The following is a 14,747-nucleotide window of genomic DNA, read 5'->3' as shown; positions in this document are numbered from 1 at the left end:
CAGTCTTAATTTATTACATAATGCAACAAATCAGTTTGTCCCTCTAATCAAGCTCAGGAAGTAGGGATGTACTGTACTGCTGGTTCCCCCAGGAATGACATATCTTCGTATTTTCCACATATTTGCTCTTCTCGCTGGTCTTTGGTTCAGATTACTAAAGTGACATTTGTTTTAAGGGCGTTTCCTTCTTCCATCTCTTACTTTTTCCACTGAAGTGTTGATTCTACACCGTTCAAAGAAGTGCGTCAGCGTTCAGCCTGCCTCACGAATGGTCCAGTTCGCATCCAAATCCTACCCTATTCCCTATGTAGTGCAGTACGTTTGACTAGGACCCAATAATGAAAAGGGTGCCATTTTGGACATGCCCAGTCTGCTCATAGGGCCTTCAGGACATACCAGCATGTGCTCAGTTTAGAAGCTAATCAAAAGGGGATCATCGCACTCTCCCAGAAGTTTGGTTGGTGTGTAAAACCTGTCAGTTCAGATAAGCAAAAAGGTGCGATGGGTCCTCACTCAAAAAGATGTTGCATAAAGCTTACTTCATTTTAAACAATTATTTGAATTGCATCAGGGATGTGGCCTAGCGGTTAAGAGTGTTGGACCAGTAACCTAAAAGTCGCTGGTTTGAATCCCCGAGGCGTCTAGGTGAACAATCTGTCGTTGTGCCCTTGAGCAAGGCACTTAACCCTAACAGCTCCTGCTAGTCGCTCTGGATAAGAGCGTCTGCTAAATAACTTACATGTAAAAGCGTACACAGACATTTCGGCTTTGCAGACGTCTTCTACATTAGGCATTAGGTCACTAATCAGGCTTTTCAGTAGAAAACAAAACAGCACGTCGAACGACACGAGGCAACAAGCTCCATTCTGGTTCTGCTGTGTTTATTTACCCAGTGTGTTTGGTATGAATCAGCGCTAGCTATACTGAACTGGCAGAGAGGAGGGTTAGGTCAGAGATAGTGACACCACCAGGGTATCTGACCTCCCAGACCTGAGGGGAGCAGCGAGAGGTTTCACTCATATGAAATAATGTAGAACTACCTTAGACAAACGTGGGAGGCTGTTCCACCTACGTGGGAGGCTGTTCCACCTACGTGGGAGGCTGTTCCACCTACGTGGGAGGCTGTTCCACCTACGTGGGAGGCTGTTCCACCTACGTGGGAGGCTGTTCACCTACGTGGGAGGCTGTTCCACCTACGTGGGAGGCTGTTCCACCTACGTGGGAGGCTGTTCCACCTACGTGGGAGGCTGTTCCACCTACGTGGGAGGCTGTTCCACCTACGTGGGAGGCTGTTCCACCTACGTGGGAGGCTGTTCCACCTACGTGGGAGGCTGTTCCACCTACGTGGGAGGCTGTTCCACCTACGTGGGAGGCTGTTCCACCTACGTGGGAGGCTGTTCACCTACGTGGGAGGCTGTTCACCTGGCTGAGAAGTAAATCGTTTTTTGGGCCAGTGTACTTAAAGAAGCATATCCAACTGACAACCTCTTAGAAAAAATATTAGCTATTGGAACCAAGACTTAAAAATAACTGATATTGGCACAAGATGGAAGGAATGTTGGAACATAACTAACGAAATGTACAGTTAACGAAAAATGTACACTTAATCCAATATAAACTAATGTATGTAATTTATTACACGAGACAAAATTCACATTCTATAGTGCAACGGCAGAGTCATATCTTAAGTGTAAAACTAACAATGACTCAGTCCATGCCTTCTGGGAGTGCTATAAAGTTCAAAAGTTATGGGCAGAGTTAGAAATGTGACTGTCAGAAGTATTACAATGTACATTTACTTTTAATCCTTCTGTCTGCACATTTCAAGACATGTCATATGAGGGTGCAGTGAGATACCCGATGGGTTGGACAATACTCTTGTCAATTGTCTTGAAAAACTTATACTTAACTGGAAATCAACCAATCCTCCATCGTTAAGACAATGGAAAAATCGTACGCTTCATTATCTAAATATTGAAAGAGCGTGGGCGAACGAGAGGAATAAAATGGTGCAATTTGAGGACGTGGCGGAGAGTAGTGCAGTCACTGGAGATAGGAGGGAGAACAGGTGGGTCTGGGTAGGAGTGAGAACAGGTGGGTCTGGGTAGGAGTGAGAACAGGTGGGTCTGGGTAGGAGTGAGAACAGGTGGGTCTGGGTAGGAGTGAGAACAGGTGGGTCTGGGTAGGAGTGAGAACAGGTGGGTCTGGGTAGGAGTGAGAACAGGTGGGTCTGGGTAGGAGTGAGAACAGGTAGGTCTGGGTAGGAGTGAGAACAGGTGGGTCTGGGCAGGGTTATGTCGTTGATCTTTATGTGCGTCTGTATGTTGTCTTTACTGTGGCAGAGTAAAGGAGGATAGGATAGGAAAGGATTAATACAGCTCTGAGAAGCTGCTCCAGCCCCTTCACTGAGCTGAGACGCCTGGCATACCCCCATAAGAGCCAAATAGATATTAGAATTATGAAATGACATTGTTTATATGTCATTCTGATTATTCGTCTGACATAATTATTGTTTGACATATGAATCAGCTGTCAGTGTTTATTCCCTCCTTTACAGGCTGGAGATGGCTATACCAGTCAAGGGGTCCAGAGACCTAGTGGGAATGGCTGGCTAGAGTCCATACAGTGAGAGACCTAATGAGAATGGCTGGCTAGAGTCCATACAGTGAGAGACCTAATGAGAATGGCTGGCTAGAGTCCATACAGTGAGATACCTAATGAGAATGGCTGGCTAGAGTCCATACAGTGAGAGACCTAATGAGAATGGCTGGCTAGAGTCCATACAGTGAGATACCTAATGAGAATGGCTGGCTAGAGTCCGTACAGTGAGAGACCTAATGGGAATGGCTGGCTAGAGTCCATACAGTGAGAGACCTAATGGGAATGGCTGGCTAGAGTCCATACAGTGAGAGACCTAATGAGAATGGCTGGCTAGAGTCCATACAGTGAGAGACCTAATGAGAATGGCTGGCTAGAGTCCATACAGTGAGAGACCTAGTGGGAATGGCTGGCTAGAGTCCATACAGTGAGAGACCTAATGGGAATGGCTGGCTAGAGTCCATACAGTGAGAGACCTAATGGGAATGGCTGGCTAGAGTCCATACAGTGAGAGACCTAATGAGAATGGCTGGCTAGAGTCCATACAGTGAGAGACCTAATGAGAATGGCTGGCTAGAGTCCATACAGTGAGAGACCTAGTGGGAATGGCTGGCTAGAGTCCATACAGTGAGAGACCTAATGGGAATGGCTGGCTAGAGTCCATACAGTGAGAGACCTAGTGGGAATGGCTGGCTAGAGTCCATACAGTGAGAGACCTAATGGGAATGGCTGGCTAGAGTCCATACAGTCATTGGCCTAATGAGAATGGCTGGCTAGAGTCCATACAGTGAGAGACCTAATGAGAATGGCTGGCTAGAGCCAAAAAAGGTAAAGACATCAACGATTCCTTGCCACAGATCTTTCCCACAGAAGAACAGTTACCAAACGCTCTGGAGCAGAATGGAGAAAAGATCAAATCGAAGTTTATTTGACGCGTACACAGATTAGCAAGATGTTAAAGCAGGTGCAGCGAAATGATTTGTTCCTAGCGCCAGCAGTGCAGTAAATGTCTTAACAGGACAATGATAATACACAAATAATCAAAGACGAAGAAACGAGATTAAAAACAAAAATATCAGAACGAGCTGTCAGTCTGAGAAATGGGGTGTGTGTAGACAGTATGGACAATATACTGCATAAGTAGGAAAAGGGACATTACCAGTCCAAAGTTAGGACACACCTACTCATTCCAGGGTTTTTCTTTATTTTTACTATTTTCTACATTGTAGAATAATAGTGAAGACATCAAAACTATTAAATAACACACATGGAATCATGTAGTAACCAAAAAAAAGTGTTAAACAAATCAAAATGTATTTAATATTTGAGATTCTTCAAAGTAGCCACCCATTTGCCTTGATGACAGCTTTGCACACTTGGCATTCTCTCAACCAGCTTCATGAGGTAGTCACCTGGAATGCATTTCAATTAACAGGTGTGCCTAGTTAAAAGTTAATTTTTGGCATCTCTTTCCTCTTTTTTCGTACCCTTGACAAGCAGAACACTCCATTTGCATCAGCAAATGAAAAACCTAAAGAAAATCAAGGTGATTGGTTTCCTGAATGGCAACCCAATGAAAGAAGAGGCCCATGTAGAGTCCATTGGCAAACACATACTGTCTGCAGGAGAAGCAACCCACTGGGGAAAAACAGGTTGAATCCATATTGTTTCCACATCATTTCAACAAAATAATTAAATGTGATGATGTTGAATCAACGATTGGATTTACAAAGAGTAATCAACATAAGGGAATGTAGTCTTTTTCACCCAACTTTTAACCTAAATCCAATGACATGGTGAATTTTTAGGGGGATTTCACATTGAATTCATGTTAGTTGACAACTAAACCAAATGTAAATCAAAACTAGACGTTGAACTGACGTCAGTGCCCAGTGGGAAGGGACTGACGTACATGGCTGTGAATATCACAAAGCAATGGGACTATTGTACATGGCTGTGATTATCACAAAGCAATGGGGCTGATGGGAAACCAAGAGGAGAAAAAAAAACAAGATTCCTGTGGAGGCCAGGAGAGAAAATGGCAGAGCTGGAAATGATGACATCTAGTGGCCTGTGAAATGTTGGATTCAGTGCCAGAACACGGACTTTTGAAAGTGAAAGAATACGTGGATACAGCAGCCATGTCTGAGGAGGCAAGGTTGGTGAACAGAAGATGACTGGTTAACTGAAGAGTCCTGTCTTCTACAGCCTGCTGCTAGCATCCACTGAGATGGTAATATGGACTGACCAACAGCAAAAGCTTCCTGCAAGTATTATACACACACATCTATACATTTAGGCTCTAATGTAAACATTCTGTTTAGATAATTGTTTTGCCTCACTTTACATACAATAAGGGGCTGGTATGTTAGAGCCAAATAGATATTTGTTTGAATTAGAATTATGAAATGACATTGTTTATATGTCACTGATTATTCGTCTGTCATGATTATTCGTCTGTCATGATTATTCGTCTGTCATAATTATTTGTTTGTCATAATTATTGTTTGACTGATATTAATAACCTGTCAGTGTTTATGCCCTGTGCGTGGGGTCCAGAGACCTAATGGGAATGGCTGGCTAGAGTCCATACAGTGAGAGACCTAATGGGAATGGCTGGCTAGAGTCCATACAGTGAGAGACCTAATGGGAATGGCTGGCTAGAGTCCATACAGTGAGAGACCTAATGGGAATGGCTGGCTAGAGTCCGTACAGTCTTTTGACTGTGCTTTCTTTGTCTCCGTGATACGTGTGATCCAAGAATGCCCATGTCGTAGCTTAAATATCTTATTTTTATCTTCATTATTTAGATAAATTTTTTTGCAACATTGTAACCAAGAATTTGAATAAATTGAACTTTATTTTTATGGAAAACAACCTGTGGACATTCGATTTCTGGATTCATGAATTACATGCTTCAGGAACAAATAGCCAGCCCATTTCCCACGGTGGCTGTAAGGAAAAGCCACTACACCTCCAGAAGGACACTGACTCCGCTCCGCTCAGCCTCAGCCTCAGCTGGACTCCCTCTCCCTGGTCTCTACCCCCTATCTCCACCCTGCATGATCCTGACAAGCCGTCTTCTTCTCCCACCTCCATCAGGATGAAGAACCAAAAGAAAAAGAGAGGTTCTATTCTTCTTGTAGCTTTATAACCATATTGAACCGGGCCCTGTCTCCCAAAAGCATCTTAAGACTAAGTTCATTGTTAGAACCTTCGTAGGAGCATCGTTAAATCTCTGGGCTGTTTCCCAAAAAACATTGTTACTAAAGTTGCTCTTGAAAACAAATGTGCATATCAATAAAATGTAAAATGTATTTTATAAACCACTTTTAACATCAGCAGTTGTCACAAAGTGCTTTGCAGGTACCCAGTGTAAAACCCCACAAAGCAAGCAATGCAGACCCAGGACAAACTCCCTAGAAGACAGGAACCTAGATGACCAGCTGCGTCAGATAATAACCATGAAGGTTATAGTAGAGGGTCAGATAATAACCATGAAGGTTATAGCAGAGGGTCAGATAATAACCATGAAGGTTATAGTAGAGGGTCAGATAATAACCATGAAGGTTATAGTAGAGGGTCAGATAATAACCATGAAGGTTATGGTAGAGGGTCAGATAATAACCATGAAGGTTATAGTAGAGGGTCAGATAATAACCATGAAGGTTATGGTAGAGAGTCAGATAATAACCATGAAGGTTATGGTAGAGGGTCAGATAATAACCATGAAGGTTATAGTAGAGGGTGCAACACTTCTAGATTCTAATGCCAGATGTCCTTTCATGCATAGTACAGATGTAGAAACACATTCACTGTAGCGGAGTGAAAAATATATCACACAGTCATTCAGTGACAGAGTGCAAATTGGCATGTGTTATATTTGCATGTGGCAGAGTGCAAATTGGCAGCTACAGTGAGGGAAAAAAGTATTTGATCCCCTGCTGATTTTGTACATTTGCCCACTGACAAAGACATGATCAGTCTTTAATTTTAATGGTAGGTTTATTTGAACAGTGAGAGACAGAATAACAACAACAAAAATCCAGAAAAACGCATGTCAAAAATGTTATAAATTGATTTGCATTTGAATGAGGGAAATAAGTATTTGACCCCTCTGCAAAACATGACTTAGTACTTGGTGGAAAAAACCCTTGTTGGCAATCACAGAGGTCAGACGTTTCTTGTAGTTGGCCACCAGGTTTGCACACATCTCAGGAGGGATTTTGTCCCACTCCTTTTTGCAGATCTTCTCCAAGTCATTAAGGTTTCGAGGCTGACGTTTGGCAACTCGAACCTTCAGCTCCCTCCACAGATTTTCTATGGGATTAAGGTCTGGAGACTGGCTAGGCCACTCCAGGACCTTAATGTGCTTCTTCTTGAGCCACTCCTTTGTTGCCTTGGACGCGTGTTTTGGGTCATTGTCATGCTGGAATACCTATCCACGACCCATTTTCAATGCCCTGGCTGGGGGAAGGAGGTTCTCACCCAAGATTTGACGGTACATGGCACCGTCCATCGTCCCTTTGATGCAGTGAAGTTGTCCTGTCCCCTTAGCAGAAAAACACCTCCAAAGCATAATGTTTCCACCTCCATGTTTGACGGTGGGGATGGTGTTCTTGGGGTCATAGGCAGCATTCCTCCTCCTCCAAACACGGCGAGTTGAGTTGATGCCAAAGAGCTCGATTTTGGTCTCATCTGACCACAACACTTTCACCCAGTTCTCCTCTGAATCATTCAGATGTTCATTGGCAAACTTCAGACGGGCATGTATATGTGCTTTCTTGAACAGGGGGACCTTGCGGGCGCTGCAGGATTTCAGTCCTTCACGGCGTAGTGTGTTACCAATTGTTTTCTTGGTGACTATGGTCCCAGCTGCCTTGAAATCATTGACAAGATCCTCCCGTGTAGTTCTTGGCTGATACCTCACCGTTCTCATGATCATTGCAACTCCACGAGGTGAGATCTTGCATGGAGCCCCAGGCCGAGGGAGATTGACAGTTATTTTGTGTTTCTTCCATTTGCGAATAATTGCACCAACTGTTGTCACCTTCTCACCAAGCTGCTTGGCGATGGTCTTGTAGCCCATTCCAGCCTTGTGTAGGTCTACAATCTTGTCCCTGACATCCTTGGAGAGCTCTTTGGTCTTGGCCATGGTGACGAGTTTGGATTCTAATTGATTGATTGCTTCTGTGGACAGGTGTCTTATATACAGGTAAGAAGCTGAGATTAGGAGCACTCCCTTTAAGAGTGTGCTCCTAATTTCAGCTCGTTACCTGTATAAAAGACACCTGGGAGCCAGAAATCTTTCTGATTGAGAGGGGGTCAAATACTTATTTCCCTCATTAAAATTCAAATCAATTTATAACATTTTTGACATGCGTTTTTCTGTCTCTCACTGTTCAAATAAACCTACCATTAAAAGTATAGACTGATCATTTCTTTGTCAGTGGGCAAACGTACAAAATCAGCAGGGGATCAAATACTTTTTTCCCTCACTGTGCATATATTATAGTGTCGAGTCACCACTATAGTAACTGTTGATTGGGCAATGCAACTTTGGGGCAGGAAAGTTCTGCTTACATACATTCCTGAGTTGTCTCAACGCATTTGCCAAAGTTGAGTAAACTAGAAATCATGTTGCAGCTGGTTACCTTGATTTTCTAAGTTGACTCAACTTTTTATTTTTTTATTACAGTGTATGCACATCAATAACAGTAGCAGGTGTAATAATCTGATTGCTTTAAAACTTCTGTGCATATGGGAAATTTAGGGTAGGGCTGCCAATTTGAATTTCCTAACTTTTTTGGCTATTGCCAACACTAACTATGTCACTTAAAACATAGTTTTTGTATTTAATATATACAACAATGTGCAGAGAGAGTGCAATTAGCAAATGTACAGTTCTAGGATGTTAGTGCAGAGGGCATAGTCCCTGAATGTATAGTGCAGAAAAAAATAAGCTCTGAGTAAGTCCTTACTGGTATCCTAGAGAGGCAATATTGAGAATAGGTTTTAAACACTTTCCCGGCAATTGAATCCTACTAATTGAAAAGATAATCTGAACCTTGTCTATACGTCTTTACCTGCGGTCCTTTCAGTGGCCCTGGGTCTAACTAGACAGCAATGTGCTGGACAGAACAGAAAGGGGTCCGTCCACCTATTTCTCCATAGACAACATGGCTCTGTGCTGCAAAGCTAGTGGCACCAGATGACAAAGGCTTGGTCAGATCATCCTCTTGTCAGCCATCTGCTCTGGCCCTCCAAAATTAAACCTCAAAACCAGGGCACTAGCAACCAGGGCACTAGCAACCAGGGCACTAGCAACCAGGGCACTAGCAACCAGGGCACTAGCAACCAGGGCACTAGCAACCAGGACACTAGCAACCAGGGCACTAGCAACCAGGGCACTAGCAACCAGGACACTAGCAACCAGGGCACTAGCAACCAGGGCACTAGCAACCAGGGCACTAGCAACCAGGGCACTAGCAACCAGGGCACTAGCAACCAGGGCACTAGCAACCAGGGCACTAGCAACAGATGCTAACATCTGTAACTAGCCAGGTGCTTCATTAGAAAAAAACAGATCGGCCTACATGTGCTGCGATAGCTGCTTGGGTTGGGTTTTAATCTTTTAAATCATAGCATATACTATTTATCATGATATGTAGTAATAATAATAATAAAAATAATATGCCATTTAGCAGACGCTTTTATCCAAAGCGACTTACAGTCATGCGTGCATACATTTTCACGTATGGGTGGTCCCGGGGATCGAACCCACTACCCTAACATTACAAGTGCCATGCTCTACCAATTGAGCTACAATATGATACGTGTAGATGGCATCGTATGTAATATGTTTGATATTTGTAACATATAGGAATGGTAGGCTAGAGACGGTTGGAACCGAGGACAACGCTAGAAGAGATGGAAAAGCTTCGTCCTTACTATTGCTGTGGATATCTGTTGCCTTAATCGATGTTATTGTGTTTCAGACATGGGTTCACCAGTAGTGGGTGCCAGTGTCTTCAATTGAATCCTAATCAACACATGGCATACAATACTGTTAGTTACATACAGTAGATTATATTGTCGCTCTTAAAACACAGAGAATTGACCATCAAGTGGAGGTGGACGTACAGCCTTTTCAAGGACCATGTCTACATAGCCTCCGTCAGGATCAGTGCGGTCTCTAGTGAGAGGCCTGTTAGGCCAACTTATGTTCCCCAGCAAGAAAATCTAAAACTGTCATTCAAAACAGAAGAGTCCCTGACAATGACCAAAACGAAACTGCTGGGGGTTTTAGGAGGGGTTCTGAAAGACGCTCATGCGGGGTGTCCACTGAAAGTTGCCTAGCAACAACAACTGGAACCTAAAAGACAGCCACCATAAGCAACTACTAAATTTGCCCGAGGACAGGCAAACTAAATTAAAACCCACACCAAACGTAAAAGACAGGAAGTAAACCAAAACAAAATCAGAGAAAGGGATTGTTTGTCTAGAAATCAAAATAATGAAGCGCCAACTAAAGGTGTTAACCCTCCACATCTACCAAGACAACTGGAGGACTGGGCCAGCCACTCATAAATAGCACCTGGGCCAGCACAGGTGAAACACCTTCCCACTAACGAGATGGCAACCAGCACAGGTGAAACACCTTCCCACTAACGAGATGGCAACCAGCACAGGTGTAACACCATACTGACTAACAAGGTGACACCAACCAGCTACACGTGCTAAAGTCCAACCTCAAAACATAAATGGAAAAACCAAAGCCTGTAACACTACCCACCCTACCTTTTAACTTGTCATTGTTGTGTGTGTGTAGAGATATCTATCCCACTGACTTGGCCCACGGTGCTTTTTCTCTGACTGTCTGTATGTCTGAGATTTCCATTGGCATACAGGTGAAACCTGCCTGAGTCCCTTTGGCCTAGTGAACACTTCCTCTAGCAACCGTAGTCCAATCAGGACCTCCGGGGATGTTTATTGACCGTTTTTCACTTCTTTTTTTTTTTTTGGGGGGGGGGGGGAAGTTCACTTTCTCAAAATCTAGAATATATTATTATTTCACCAGGCACCACCCTTACTGCTCAAAATGACAATACAAATTACTCTGCTCTGTATTATTCAATCTATGTGCTTGTTGGGAATATTTAAAGTCCTCATTCATAAATCTAAATCGGAGGAATGTTAATGTATCACTGAGTTATAAATTCAGTGTGACGTTGAAATATAATTCTAAATATCTGTATACCTTAATTGACAAAGAAAAGCTCATGGTAACTGCATATATTTTGGGAAGAACGTTGCAGGTCTATGTCTGGCTGCTTCCTGTGCTCTGTGTGAGCGGGTCATAAGACGTCACATCCTATTTTTAAACGTGTGAAGAGAGAAAACGCACATGACTGCACCTCTGAGTAAGTAAGTTACCACTGTCAATATAATATACAGCGCATTCGGAAAGTATTCAGATCACTACGTTACAGCCTTATTCTAAAATATACATTATTTTAGCAAATGTCTTACAAATAAAAAACAGAAATACCTTATTTACAAAAGTATTCAGACCCTTTGCTATGAGACTCGAAATTGAGCTCAGGTGCATCCTGTTTCCATTGATCATCCTTGAGATGTTTCTACAACTTGATTGGAGTCCACCTGTGGTAAATTCAATTGATTGGACATGATTTGGAAAGGCACACACCTGTCTATATAAGGTCCCACAGTTGACAATGCATGTCAGAGCAAAAACCAAGCCATGAGGTCGAAGGAATTGTCTGTAGAGCGCCAAGACAGGATTGTGTCGAGGCACAGATCTGGGGAAGGGTACCAAAAACTGTCTGCAGCATTGAAAGTCCCCAAAACACAGTGGCCTCCATCATTCTTAAATGGAATAAGTTTGGAACCACCAAGACTCTTCCTAGAGCTGGCCGTCCAGCCAAACTGAGCAATCGGAGGAGAAGGGCCTTGGTCAGGGAGGTGACCAAGAACACGATGGTCACTCTGACAGAGCTCCAGAGTTCCTCTGTGGAGATGGGAGAATCTTCCAGAAGGACAACCATCTCTGCAGCACTCCACCAATCAGGCCTTTATGGTAGCATGACGGAAGCCACTCCTCAATAAATGGCACATGACAGCCCGCTTGGAGTTTGCCAAAAGGCACCTAAAAGGACTCTCAGACCATGAGAAACAAGATTCTCTGGTCTGATGAAACCAAGATTAAACTCTTTGGCCTGAATGCCAAGCGTCACATCTGGAGGAAACCAGGCACCGCTCATCACCTGGCCAATACCATGCCTACGATGAAGCATGGTGGTGGCAGCATCATGCTGTGGGGATGTTTTTCAGTGGCTGGGACTTGGAGACTAATCAGGATCGAGGGAAAGATGAACGGAGCAAAGTACAGAGATCCTGGATTAAAAACCTGCTCCTGAGCGCTCAGAACCTCAGACTGGGGCGAAAGTTCACCTTCCAATAGGACAACGACCCTAAGCACACAGCTAAGACAACGCAGGAGTGGCTTCGGGACAAGTCTCTGAATGTCCTTGAGTGACCCAGCTAGAGTCTTGACTTGAACCCGATCAAACATCTCTGGAGAGACCTGAAAATAGCTGTGCAGCAACGCTCCCCATCCAACCTGACAGAGCTTGAGAACATCTGCAGAGAAGAATGGGATAAACTCGCCAAATACAGGTGTGCCAAGCTTGTAGCGTCATACCCAAGAAGACTTGAGGCTGTAATCGCTGCCAAAGATGCTCCAACAAAGTACTGAGTAAAGGGTCTGAATACTTATGTAAATGTATTTTTTTTTTAAAAAAATTATAAAGTTGCAAAAATTTCTAAACCTGTTTTTGCTTTGTCATTATGGGGTATTGTGTTTAGATTGATGAGGAAAAACATGTATTTAATCCATTTTAGAATAAGGCTGTAACGTAACAAAATGTGGAAAAAGTTTAGGGGTCTGAATACGTTCCGAAGGCACTGTATGTTTTGTTAACGTGGGCTGTACAAATAGTACCCTATTGCTTATGGGCTGGTCAAAAGTAGTGCACTACTGGTCCTGGTCCCTGGTCAAAAGTAGTGCACTAAATAGGGAATAGGGTGCCATTTGGGCCCCTTGGCCTTGAAGAAGCAATCAGCAGTTGGAACAACATCAAAGCGCCTGTCTGTTTCGGTAAAAAGCTGAGGTATGGGGCTGAAGAAATGTAACCACTCTGAAATTCATGGACGCAAGGACTGACCATCCATGATATTAACATTTTAACCATGTTTCGAGGCTACATTTCCCTCCCATTAGTTGGATTGATCCATGTTTAACCATGTTTCGAGGCTATATAGTGTTTGTTTACATTTACTTGGTTTACGAAGATTGGAGTGAAACAAGCTTATATGTTTGGTTCTGAAATGGTATGACAGTTGAACTAAGCTCATGGGGCATTTATAAGTTATATTCTTCAAGAATCAATGGGAACATATCATACATTTTAGGTCCAAAAATGTATATAGCACTTGCAGATTGTCCCCTTTGAGTTGCATGCCAAGGATGACGTCAGTCACGAGAGAGCAGCTTAGGTGAAATGTCTTTCTGGCACGTGACTAAACAAGATTAAAGTTGCACTCAGATGCCCACAGAAGGCCCTTAAGGGCTGTTGATTAAACATATTCCTCACAAACACTAGACTCTCTGTGGAGAACAGTCTGTTACATTAGATATCTCCTAGCCTCTCTGTGGGGAGAACAGTCTGTTACATTAGATATATCCTAGCCTCTCTGTGGGGAGAACAGTCTGTTATATTAGATATCTCCTAGCCTCTCTGTGGGGAGAACAGTCTCATATTTGAGGGTGAGAGCAGCAGTAGATGAGGTCTATCTAAGATGTCTGCTGTGGCTGTGAAGTACAGGAGTAGAAGATAGGATAGGATTCGTCACTGGATTAATACCGCTCTGAGCAACCTGGACTCAGGGGTAGACGTAACACAGTAAACATAAATCCGGGACAGTCCAATTAATATGATACAGTGCATTCGGAAAGTGTTCAGACCACTTGACTTTTTCCACATTTTATTACGTTACAGCCTTATTCTAAAATGGATTAAATAAATAAAAATCCTCATCAATCTACACACAATACCGCATAATGGCAAAGTGAAAACAGGTTTCTAGAAATGTTTACAAATGTATTAAAAATAAATAACAGAAATACCTTATTTACATGAGTATTGAAACCCTTTGCTATGAGACTCGAAATGTAGCTCAGTTGCATCCTGTTTCCATTGATTATCCTTGAGATGTTTCTACAACTTGATTGGAGTCAACCTGTGGTAAATTCAATTGATTGGACATGATTTGGAAAGGCACACACCTGTCTATATAAGGTTCCACAGTTGACAATGCATGTCAAAGCAAAAACCAAGCCATGAGGTCGAAGGAATTCTCCGTAGAGCGCCGAGACAGGATTGTGTCGAGGCACAGATCTGCGGAAGGGTACCAAAAACTGTCTGCTGCACTGAAGGTCCCCAAGAACACAGTGGCCTCCATCATTCTTAAATGGAAGAAGTTTGGAACCACCAAGACTCTTCCTAGAGCTGGCCGCCCTGCCAAACTGAGCAATCGGAGGAGAAGGGCCTCGGTCAGGGAGGTGACCAAGAACCTGATGGTCACTCTGACAGAGCTCCAGAGTTCCTCTGTGGAGATGGTAGAACCTTCCAGAAGGACAACCATCTCTGCAGCACTCCACCAATCAGGCCTTTATGGTAGAGTGGCCAGACGGAAGCCACTCCTCAGTAAAAGGCACATGACAGCCCACTTGGAGTTTGCCAAAAGGCACCTAAAGGACTCTCAGACCATGAGAAACAAGATTCTCTGGTCTGATGAAACCAAGATTGAACTCTTTGGCCTGAATGCCAAGCGTCACATCTGGAGGAAACCAGGCACCGCTCATCACCTGGCCAATACCATCCCTACGATGAAGCATGGTGGTGGCAGCATCATGCTGTGAGGATGTTTTTCAGCGGCAGGGACTTGGAGACTAATCAGGATCGAGGGAAAGATGAACTGAGCAAAGTACAGAGATCCTTGATTAAAAACCTGCTCCAGAGCGCTCAGGACCTCAGACTGGGGCGACGGTTCACCTTCCAACAGGA

The sequence above is a fragment of the Coregonus lavaretus genome, assembly GCF_964263955.1.
Source record: "Coregonus lavaretus genome assembly, contig: HAP1_SCAFFOLD_271, whole genome shotgun sequence".
Lineage (NCBI taxonomy): Eukaryota > Metazoa > Chordata > Actinopteri > Salmoniformes > Salmonidae > Coregonus > Coregonus lavaretus.
Note: the sequence above shows the minus strand (reverse complement) of the source record.